General features: G+C 41.2%; 1 pseudogene; it reads left to right on the forward strand.

The window, feature by feature from the left end:
* The window catches only part of LOC108392590 (6-pyruvoyl tetrahydrobiopterin synthase-like), a 31,384-nt pseudogene extending 19,754 nt beyond the window's left edge, over nt 1-11,630 (forward strand).
* The last annotated feature ends 524 nt before the right edge of the window (nt 11,631-12,154 follow it).

The raw sequence follows: 12,154 nt of genomic DNA on the forward strand, positions 1-12,154 counted from the left end.
CATCAGTAGAGACCAGAGCCATGACATAATATCAGAGTGGGCACTCCTCTAGAGTTCTTTTAATGAAAGCACGTGCATAGTCCAGTACTGCACATCTCATTGACCTGATCAACATACAGCACGCTACGATTTGATCATCTTACCACTGCACAGCTGGAAACTGGAAAAAGAAGAGGTGGAAGGAACTTTCTACTCCCCAGTGGAATAGAGTTGAAGCAACACAAAACCTCTGCTTTTCATGGATAAATATTCTTCAAACCTAGAGGTTTATCAGTAAAGACAGAAGTCAAATTAAAAAATTAAGGAGAGCTATTGCAGGGTAGTTAGTGTTGCTGAAACTCTTAACATCTACAGCAGTGAGAACCCGCTTGGCCCAGTGACTGGGTGAAAGAATCAAGGAGTGAAGCTAAAAATGACCTTCACTGGGTATAAAACTTCCTTGAAATCATGTTTTTTATATAAAGTTCATTTGGATTTTGCCTTCTATTCCACATTATTTCTGTTTTCTTAAACTAGAAGAGTAATATTTTAAAATTTATTTGCTATTAAGTAAAATTGATATATTATTTTTATCTTGTGGCTTCCTATACCCATATTCCCATGTGTGCTACAAGGGTAATTGAAGGGCCTTTTTATTAGATTGAATCACAGAGATGACTCCGAGAAGTGGAGTGATTGAAGAGAGAACAGGGGAGGCAGTAGTTTAAATGGGGATAGGCAGAGTTAAGGAAAATCAGTATAGAACAGTATTTTCTATAGAAAACCAACAGACACTGCTGTGGGTTGAATGGTAACCTATATGTCACATGTCCACGTCGTAATCTCCAGAACTGTGAATATTACTGCATAGAGCAGAGGAGTGAATATTACCTAATGAGATAGCAGGTATGACTATATGAAGGATACTGACATGAGGAAATTCCCTGGGATTATTCAGGTGAGCCCTAAGTGTCCTTATTAGAAAGAGACAAAGGGAGATGACACAGAAGAGAGAGAGGGGATGTGAGGATGAAGGCAGAGATTGGAGGGGTAAAGCTGTGAAGTCTAGAGTCTTTGGAATATAAGCCAGCTGGCACCTTGATTTCAGATTCTGGCCTCTGAAACTGAGAAAATAAGTTTCATTGTTTTAAGCCACCCATTCTCGAGGTAACATTGGGGAAGTCACAAGAAAGTAACATAGGCATCCTTGTGCTCACACCCTGTGTGCCACTGGCCCCATGAGGTCTGCAGAGTGAGGGCCGGGAGCGGCTGCCAGTGCCTGGAGCGAGCCGTGGCTGCAGCTCTAGCTGTGACCCCTGGAGAGCCCCTTGACAAGTGCCGTGGCCCCTGGTGGAGGAATGTTCCCCACGGACAGGGAGCCAGGCCTCTAGCCTCTCCCATCTTCTGGTCTTTTCTTCTTGACTCCCAGAGAGTCCAACTGGAAGCTTGGCATCAGGGCAGCCTGGCTGATCTATGGAAATCAGCTTCCCTGGAGAGAGCGGGATGGAGCAGGCTGGACAAGGGCCAACAGACCATGTCTAGCATGGTATTTGCAGTCCAGTTTGGTCTTCTCAGAATGGTGAAGAGATTATTGGCTTGAAAGTCAGGAGCCTTGGATTCTAGACTCTTCAGGTAGCTCTGGGTTTCATTTTTGGAACTATTAAAAAAATGACACTTGTCTTGAAACTTTGGAAGCTGGAGCTGTCTCAGGGGTCCTTGGCTACTAAGGCTTAGAAGGAGAATGAGACCCACCTCTGCCACAGGACTGGCCAGGTCCAAGCAGTGATGCCAACTCGACTCTCATGTTTCAGTACTTGTGACGGTTTTCTAGGCTTTGTTGAAGAACCTATTGTTACACATTGAGAGAAGGGGAAAGTGATACGCAAGTATGGGTAAGTGAAAGAGAATTCCATTGTTGGAGTGGGGGCTGTCATTTCCCCCGTTTTCTGGGAAATACCTTGTGACGTTCTGTGTCCTTGGACACATACCTGTGCCCTATGCCTTCAGCCCCTATCCTCTGCCCCACCTTAGCTCAGGCCTCAGACGAATCCTTTAAAAGTCTGTTCCTCAAGGATGCTTTTCCTGACTAAAGTAGATCTGATCTGAAAATCCTCAGGGCCACCGGCACACTGTACATTTCTCTGTTACTGCACGTAGCACACTGTATCGTGTTATGCTCTGTATGGGACCGTGCCTGCTGACAGTAAGCCCCTTGAGGGCAAGGAAAGTATTGTATTTCTCTTTATCTTCAGTTCTTAGCACAGTGCCTTGCACCTGGTGGAAATTTAGTATTACTAAATGAATGAATGAAATAGCTAAGAAATGCCTAAAGTTTTGTATGAGGATCACTTCCTCAGAATTTAGATGTGTCCAACTGTTTGTACTTTGTGCCTAGATTTACTCTAAGATTCAAAAATAAACTTATTAATCGAGGCTGTCCTCTTGAACCATTGTCTTCCATCCATCAAAGTGTTCCCATAGCATCTGGGACAAACACCATTCTAAAATATATTGCAGTGCATGAAATTATCTCTTTGTGTAAGTGTCCCTCAGTGTATTGGGAGCCCCTGAGGATGGAAGCTATGTCTTGTTGTATTCCTAGCTCATATCACGATTGACACAGAATGATAAAGTTTTTATATAATATATATGTTCTATATATGAAATATATAAAGTTTATGTAATATAAAATTAACAAGTTTATTAAATTAGCTGAATGTTTACATAATTGAAGTTTATTATATTTTTAACAATTGTCACAGCATCTAAGTAACAATTGGATGGACTTATGCCATTTTCGATGGTACATTTGGAATTGTATGATGTAAATTAAAAACAATATGTATCATATGCAGATATATTTTTGGAGGAGTCCCAGGGAGCACCACAAAGAGTCATTCTCTGGAGTGGCTGAAACCAAGAGAATGAGGAGCTGTGGGACTTTGGACCCAGAGAGACATATGGATACGTATGAGAAAACATACAGTGCTTTCAAACAGAGCTCTAAAGCGGAAGTCACTGGCGTAGATGATTTAAATAGTCAGCACTGATTTGTGTTGAGGCTGTTTTTCAATTGGGCATCTCTGTGTTGCTTGCTCCAGGGTGCCTAGCAGCAGGGACTTTCAATATAACTACAGGTAATGATTCTCTCCAGCAACAGGAGACAGCTAGTTAATCTTTATGATGGCAAGTGCTTTACAAGGACCTTCGTATACATTAGTCCATTTGCTCCTCCCAATAACTCTGTGAGGAAGTTATTTTCTCCTCAATTTGTATGAGGAAGCTGAGGTCCAGAAAGTTTAAGGGACTTGTCCAAGCTCATAGGACTAATAGATAGTCAGCTGGAACACATGCCACCATTTCCTGGCGACAAAGATAAAGATTATTTCACTAAGTCACACGGCCTTCTCCAGTAACAATTGCTAAAGAAGGCCAGTATGGATTCAGTATTCCGATGGATCTGGCCTTCCTTCTCCCTCCCACTGATAGATACAAATGCTAATGCAAGGAAGCCTGAATAACCCAGGGTTTAATCTCTTGCCTGACTGCTCCTCAGAGGTTTCTGATGAAGCCCTTTGTCTCAGCAAGTTTTTAATTTAGTCTTGTGATTGGGACTAAAGACAGAAATTCAGAGAGAACCTCCGAAAGGAAGCTCAAAGAGTTCTTTCTGAATGTGGCTGAGTCCTTAAAAAATTCCCCCTTCCTGTACTTATGTTAGACAATGAACTGGAACTAGAGTGAATGTGGGGGAAACTTAAATACTTAATGGTAGATGATGGAAATAATGGGGATCTATTGCATTCTGTCAGGCAATGTGTCTTCCACTCTCAGCTTCTTGCCAGGGTTGGGCATTAATCAGTTGCCTTCTGGTTCTGAGTGTCTCTGACATATTAACTGTCTGTCAATCAGTCTCGTTTGTTACCCATTTCCTTCCCGACTGCCCTTTGTCCTGCCAAGTACTTTTGGAGTGACATTGAGTGATTCCAAATGGTAATTTTCCATCGATCCATTTGACTGTGTGGTTTAAGGAGGAATGAGGTGGCAGGCAAAGGTGATCAGCAAGAAGAGTTTGAGAAGACTAGGAGGAAAAGCTGCTGTTTGGGTCTTTGTGAGTGAAATCACTGAGAATTTTGTCACCTCCAACTCTAAACTGGCCTGGGATTTTTATCTTTGTTATCTGGCTTAGCTCCTTTTAGGAACAATGCGGGATGACTGTTGATACTCTAGTGTGAATGTGATGCTCAAAATGCAGAAAAGCAGCGGGTGTGACTTTGAGAGGAGCCAGGAAGTGAAGTAAAAATAGCCTGTGGACCCTGTGCCTTCATGGTATTAGCTGGTGGCCACCAGCTTGTTCTGCAAAGATGGACCAAAGTTCAAATCTCTATATTCTCATTTTATAGCTGTGTGGCTTTTGGAAAAATTGTTTGTCTCTTTGAGTCTCTCTTTCTTCATGAGTAAAGTAGTAGTATTTGCCATGTGGAGTTGTGAGGATTAAAGGCTTTGCAATGTGGAAATGCTTAGCATCTGTAAGTGCCCATTAATACTAGCTTTTAACATAGTATAGTCACAACATTGGTTGCATATTAGAATTACCTGGGGAGCTTCTAAAAATTCCAATGTCCAGGGCACACCCCAAATCGATCAAATCTGAATCTCTGGTGCTTGGTATCAGTAATTTAAAAAAATCTCCTTTGGTGATTCTAATGTGTGGCCAAGGATAAGAGCCACTGTTAAAATATATTATTAACCATCCATAAATTGTCATCTTGTACATATTCTGTGTGGATAAAAATGAATGATGGAATGAAGTTGAATTCTTTTTAAGATCCGTCATATGCAGGTATTTTCACAATATCCCCATTTTATGGGTGAGCAAACTGAGGAGCTGAGGGGTTTAGAGCAGTATATAATGGAGCTGGGATTCCAGGGCGGGACTCAGTGCAGTTTCTGCTACATTTGGACCCCATACTTCCTAGGCTAGCCTGTGGCCTACTGCTTAGATTTAGTTCAGAATGTGCTCTTCCCATTACGCTCTGGAATCAACCCTGCTGGAAGCAACCCTGGGAGCACCATGAAGTACCACTCCCTCTTTCCCCACCATTGGACAGCCAACGGGAGATAATAGCTGATAGTGGGTGGTTATCTGACTGGGCGGAGGCCTGGGAATCAGATGTGCAGACAGATCCTGTTCCTGCCCTCTGGTACCCAGGTGGTCTTAGGCAAGTCACGTACCTTCTCTGAGCCTTCCACTCTGCATCTATAAAAGGGCAGTAGACTATGTACACACAAAAACCTGCATATAGGTATTTATAGCAGCTTTATTCATAATTGCCAAAACTTGGAAGCAACCAAGATGTCCTTTAGTAAGTGAGTGGATAAATAAACTGGGGTACATCTAGATAATAGAATATTATTCTTCAGTAGAATTAATGAGCTATCAAACCATGAAAAACGAGGAAACTTAAATGCACATTATCAAGGAAAAGAACTCATATGAAAAGGCTTCAGATTGTATAAATCCAACTATATGATATTCCAGAAAAGACAAAATGATGGAGACAATAAAAAGATCAGGGATTGTCAGGGATTTGGAGGGGTAGTAATGAATAGGTGGGCACAGAGGATTTTTATGGCAGTGAAATACTCTGTATGATATTACAATGGTAGATACATGTCATTATACATTTGTCCAAACCCATGGAAAGTACACCACCAAGCATGAATCCTAAGGTAAACTGGGGACTCTGAATGATGGTGTGTAAGTGTAGGTTCATCAGTTGTAACACTGATGTCACAACAAATGTGCCACTCTGGTGGGGTATGCTGACACTGGGGGAAGCTATGCGTGTGTGGGGGCGGGAGGTACCTGGGAAATCTCTGTATCTTCTGCTCAAAATTGCTGTAAACCTGAAACTCTTCTAAAAAATAGAGGCTATTAAGGGGAAAAAGCAATAGATTAAACGATTTTGATTATTTCTTCCTCATTTTTTAAAGGGGACATTAGTGGAGTGAAACCTCACGCAAGATTCCTCATAACCTCTCTCACATCCTTCCCCAAACAAATCCAAGGTGAGGCAGATGCCAATCAAGGAGAGCGCTCAAAGGCAGTTCTCTCCGATCATGATGTGCTAGGTCAGGTCTCCAAGGCCACAAAACTAAAAGATTGTTGAATAGAAAGCAGGGTACGGAAGGACATTTACTACTTCTCTTCTTGAGGCAGCCAAGAAGGGCTTAAGGTGGCTGGAGCCAAAGGCCCTTCCCTGTGGCCCACAGAGCCTTGTCAGTACCCCATGGCCATGGGATATGACCACTTTCTTTGTGGATCAAGCTGTAAGGGTATGGTAAACACTCTTCATCTTTTTTGTTCCCTCAGTCACCTCCACTGAGGTCTGTCGTGGTTGCCTGGCACCAAGGAGGTCCTGGGAAGAATCGTCATCATTGCACTCTGTTATCAGGGGTGGCCCCAGGATCCTGGCATTCTGAGATGACTTAGCAGTGACCTTGGAAGCCACTGAGGGATGAGATGCTTTGAATTATGCTGACCCTGGAGCCCTTGTTCCAGGTGGTAACACCACTGCCAAAACACCTCAGTCCAGGCCCAGAGCCCCAGAGAATGCTGTGGAAGATGGCAGTTTTTGTAATCATAGTAGAGGTTTTTGTGCTGAAAACTTCTTAGTACTGTGCAAAGAGAGACAACTGACCACTGCAGTTTCTACCCTTCTAAAGGAAAAGCATTACAATTTTTGATAGTTTTAGCCACATTGCAAAAGAATGTGGAGACCTTCAATTAACTGTACTAGAAATTAGCTTGAGAACTTTCAGTTCTAGCAAATGTAAAGACCATGAGGAAAGAGCTTGAAAGCTAAACATCTTCATTTTGTCTTAAAAGAAATTCTTGTAGAAAAGCATGGAAAGAGAAATCTGACTGTTTACAAGTTTGGCTGGTAACTGACATTACAGGTAAGACTCAGGCCTCAGATGACTCAACAAAGCAAGAGCAACATCAAATATTTGCAGCCAAAATATCCTTTAAAACCCATCAGAAAAATGGAGCATTGGTTTGGACACCATTAACAGAGGCTTTGGAAGACATTTCTTATCTTCAGAGATGCATGCAGATGCTTTCACAAGAATCTCAAAAATGGTAGAAGTGGGCAAATTTATTAAAAGAGGAAAAAAATAATGTTTCAGAAAACCCTAAACTGCCTGTGGAGTAAGTTCCCGGTAATAAAATCAGATCAAGCCTGTAGGTGAACCTTGCTAAAGATGAGCTACAGAACTGCTGCTTTTGGGGAAATACAACATGAACCATGGGAGCTTGGAATTGGATATACTGAATGCACGTCTAATGAAAATCTGTTACCAGATAAATCCCAGAGAGTTTTGAATGTGGTATAGTTACATATTTATTTACAACATCTCAAATAGAAAGTAACCAAATACACAAGAAATTAACTGGACTGGCTAAAGTAATGGATCTACTGAAACCTCATATGGAAAGTTTCCAAATCAAGAAACACTGGCTTCAGTTAGAAAACACCCAGTCAGAAAGTGAGAGGTAAAAGCTCCAACAGAAACATCAAGTTCTACTGCTTGTAGAAAAACAAATTTGTATCTCAAATCCAATTTACAGAGAATTTACCCTGTAAGAAAAAGAAGAATCTTTCCAAAAAAGATGCAAACATAAGCAAATCAGCGAATGCATGTGAAAACCTGTACACTTACAAAATACCACTAGGAATTATTTCAGGTAAACTATGAAGAATCACTGGCTATTATCAAATCCCTCTGACTTCTCAGGAAAGGAAAGGTCATATTGTTGAGATGAGAGCTGTCAGCCGAGAAGTCTCAAGAACATACTAAAGGGAAAGGGACTGGGGAGGATGGGTGGGAAGGGAGGGACAAGGGCAGGGAAAAAGAAAGGGGGCATTACGATTAGCATGTATAGTGTGAAGGGGTCACGGGGAGGGCTGCCCAACACAGAGAAGACCAGTAGTGACTTTACAGCATCTTACTATGCGGATGGACAGTGACTGTGAAGGGGTATGTGGGGGGGACTTGGTGAAGGGGGGAGCCTAGTAAACATAATGTTCTTCATGTAATTGTAGATTAATGATACCAAAAAAAAAAAAAAGAACATACCCAAAGAAAATTCAAATATCACTCAAGAATTGATCGAACTTAAAAGATCTGAAAGTATCCATTCCTGATATTCCAAATGGTACATTTGTCAGAGGCCTTGAAAGAAATACCAGGAATCATCTGGACAACCAGATCACAGAGGAAAGAAGGTCCCCAGGCTGTGATGAGGGGGAACAAAGGGCCCCGCTCCCGGCACTGGCCAGCTGCCTCTCTGAGGAGTCCCTCCCAGTTGACCACCTCCGTTCTGATTTGGCAGGCCCTCCACAAGAGAGAGGCACAGTTTGTCTTGGTGCCCCTCACGGAGACAGGAGCTCAACGGCTTCCTCTGGCTCAGTCCTCGCACGTGATAGACAAGCAGCTGGCACAGGCTCTGTGTACTTAGTAGAGTGAAACCTTCACAGTGTCCTCCGGTCAGAGGTCAGATGTTGAAAAGGGTTCCAGGAGGCAAGTCATGTGCAGAGAAAAACCCCGTCTTCCCCGGATTCTGGAAAGTGAGGACAAAGCTCCCTGAGTCGTCTCTGCCAAGGGCCCCGGACTGCTCTCCCCTGGCAATGAGCAGTGTCTCAGCACCAGCCACTCCGTTTGCTCCTCCGTCCACAGTCTGGAAGCACTAGTGCCTCGTATCTAAGTTGACCTGCCTTCCACCGAGGCTGCTTTGGAGAGCCAGAACAACAGCAAGATGTTTTTGTCTCTCCCTACCCAAGTCTCGTGTCTCTGTTAGTATTATTCTATTAAGGGACTGTACAAAGGCTCAATTTGAAACTGGATAGGGAATAATTGTTAACATAGTGTATTAGAGCTGTAGAATATAATAGGAATCTAATAGTTGAATCGATTTCATTTTAGTCAATTCATAGATTGGTGTAATTAGAGTATTTTTGTCACTAACTAAAATATGCCAGACACACAGTTTATTTGATTTTGCTTAATGTCTCCCATAAGATCAACTGTAATAAGAGTTTCACGTGAAATGTTTCACCAGTGGAACCATTTCAAACTCAAGGTTTCTTTTTATACAACAAGGGCTCATTATTCTCTGATAAGATTATTATTTACTGTTATAAAATTTGGTTAACAAACAAGCTTAAAGAAAAGGGAATGTACCTACATTGCTGAAGTTACTTTTTCTTCTCATTGGTCATGTATATGAAAAATTAATTTCTAATATTACTGAGTTATTGTGGAAATCTGTAGATTGGAAGTACATTGTAGAATGCCTCTCTATAAACTGTTTTTTTAATGATCTAGCCCTACTCCGTAGTTAGTATTGAAAAATGTATCCCAGAGAAGTTTTATTTTGCCCAGAAAGACAGTAGTTTCATGTCAGGGGTGGGAATGTATCCAAGATTTCAATCCCAGTAGTGTTCTTTTTCATCTGTTTACCATCCGTCTTGGTGCCTACTAATCAGGAAATCTCCTATACTTAATATCATTATTAGCAACTAGACAATTAGCTCACAGTGGGCATACACATTTCTATAATTGGGAGATTCAGCATCGGTTGTGCTGTGTTCAGGGCATTTGCAGAGTGCCAGCCTGGCAGATAACCTGAATCATTCTGTTGTACTTAATGGATTACGCAGTCAGTATTTCATTTGGTTTATATGGAGGTTATATAGTTGCTATTTGGTTTAGGTTGGGAAGAAAATATTGAAGTCAATGCTCTTCTGTACTCAAGCTCAGAACTTTGGATGATACTTGAGACATGAATAGGAAGGCTTGTAGAATATTTAATTGTAGGATTTGGGAATTTATAATGAAGTCATTTTATTTTCTCAGCTTAATGTGTCTGCAAGGTCAGTGATTGTTACTGAGCACTGCAATTTCTGATAATCCCTATGATTTAGCAGAGAATTCACTGCAGGGTGCATACCCATGCATGCCTTCAGAAGGAAATGGCTTGGCATGGATTTCTGTATGCGGGATGCGTGCCCAGGGACCTGGATTATTTCAGTGTGTATATGGAGGTTGAATGACTATATACTTACATGATACAGGGGCACTGTTTATCAGACATGTTGCAGTGTGTCAAACAGGACATGGGCTTTGTGCTGAAGTGTAGTGGGTGCTCTCTCTGGAAAAGTCATATGAAGGGACTGAAAAGCTTAGTAACAGGAGTAGGAATTAGTAGAATGAGATTTAGTTTTGGCAGATGCAACTCGATACTTATGGGGCAAAATAATGTGAAATACAGACATTAGATGGATTAGAAAAACCTGGAAAGTTTCACTGATGGTGAAAAAGACCTTGCAGTCTTGCTAGTGGATGATAAATTAGATTTTGATTTGTAATTGGCAAGCAAAATAAGCTCCTGCTACTTTTGGCTATTGAAACAAAGTCAAGTATCATATTATTTGAGATATAAATCAGCTATCTTTAAAAAAAACCACACCATTATTCTTATCTTACCATTCCCTTTTCCCAAATTTATACAGCCTGCCTCCTCTGGATTCTTCTGTAGTGCTGGAAAGGTTGGTGGTTAAGTGGGAGACAGGTGTGAAGAGGGTGGGGTTTTACTTCTGGGACATCTCGTATCACAGCTACAAATATTGTTTAATGAGATAGAAAAGACTTAATAGTTAACAAAAGTGAAAAAAAAAGAAAGCAGATCCATCTTCTCTGAAATAAGCAATTTTCTATTTTCCTACTCATTAGATTTTCAGAAATAACCTTATTCTAGGTAAGAAAAGATGAATTTCTGTAGGAGGCGATTCAACATGAACCTGCCAGCATTGCACATACATCTGAATGCCAGTTGGCAGCTAAGGTATTTTTAGGATTTTGTGGATATAGCTGTGACCAAAGGAGCTGAAAATCGTTGATGTAATGCTCTTGCCTGTCTTAAGGAATTTATGACTGGATTTAAAGAGCTGAGAGCGAGGTGATGAGCACGTGGGCTCGGGGCGTCGCTGCAGGACGTGATTGTCCCTCCTCATCTCCTTCAGTGCGATGCACTGGCCGCACAGCGGATCTCTGAGTAATGAAGAAAACAAGACTATTTGGGAAATGCAACAATCCACATGGCCACAGTCACAGTTACAAAGGTGAGGTGACAGTACACAGAGTGGTACGTGTTGAATGAAAATACCTGTGTGGTTTGTGCAGATGGCTGGGCCTTCTTTTCAGCCAACGTGATAGACTCTGTGTTGAAAAATTCTGCTCAAATCAGTATTGCTTCATTGTTGGTCTTTATGCATGATTGATCCTATCACAGGGATGGTAATGAATTTGATGGACCTCAAAGAGCATATGGAGGAGGTAATTATGAAGCCTATTGATCAGAAGAATCTGGACCTTGATGTGCCATACTTTGCAGACACTGTAAGCACGGCAGAAAATGTAGCTGTGTATATGTGGGAAAGCCTCCAGAAATTATTTCCTGTGGGGTTTCTTTATACAGTAAAAGTCTATGAAACTGACAATAATAGTGTGGTCTATAAGGGACAGTAGCTGTTAGGGTTTAATGCTGTCGAGAGATTTAATTTCTTCCCATATTTGAAAAGGCCTTTATCCCCTTGGACTACTCAGAAGTCATCACATAATGGTTGCACCTCCACATTGTGTTCTGGAGTGCCTGAGCTACTAAAATCATTGTAAGATGTATTTTAAATTCAAACCTATTTCAAAACCAAATTTTTAATGTATCCTGCATATCATTTAGGGTCTTTAATCTGTAGATTAAATATCACTTCCTTTTCAATACAAAAAATAGTAAAAATAAAAAGCTAACAGTCCAAATTCTGGTTTGACTAAAAGAATCCAGGTAATTCATCTGTCAGCTGTGCCCTGGTATCCATAGACTGCTTTTGATAATGGATTATTATAAATGATTCTTTATTGGGCCCTTTCTGGTGTACAATGTATAATAATAAATGTAGAAATCTTTCTTCAGAATCTGGAAGATTGATTGGTATACCTAAGTATAAGAATTCTGAGCATAGTTTCCATAGGAAGATAAAAGATAATGAAGCATTTGTAAACTGAATCCTTTTAAGGACTGATTTTATTCAAGGAAAGTGACCACAGAGATCAA

Source organism: Manis javanica, chromosome 11, assembly GCF_040802235.1.
Source record: "Manis javanica isolate MJ-LG chromosome 11, MJ_LKY, whole genome shotgun sequence".
Lineage (NCBI taxonomy): Eukaryota > Metazoa > Chordata > Mammalia > Pholidota > Manidae > Manis > Manis javanica.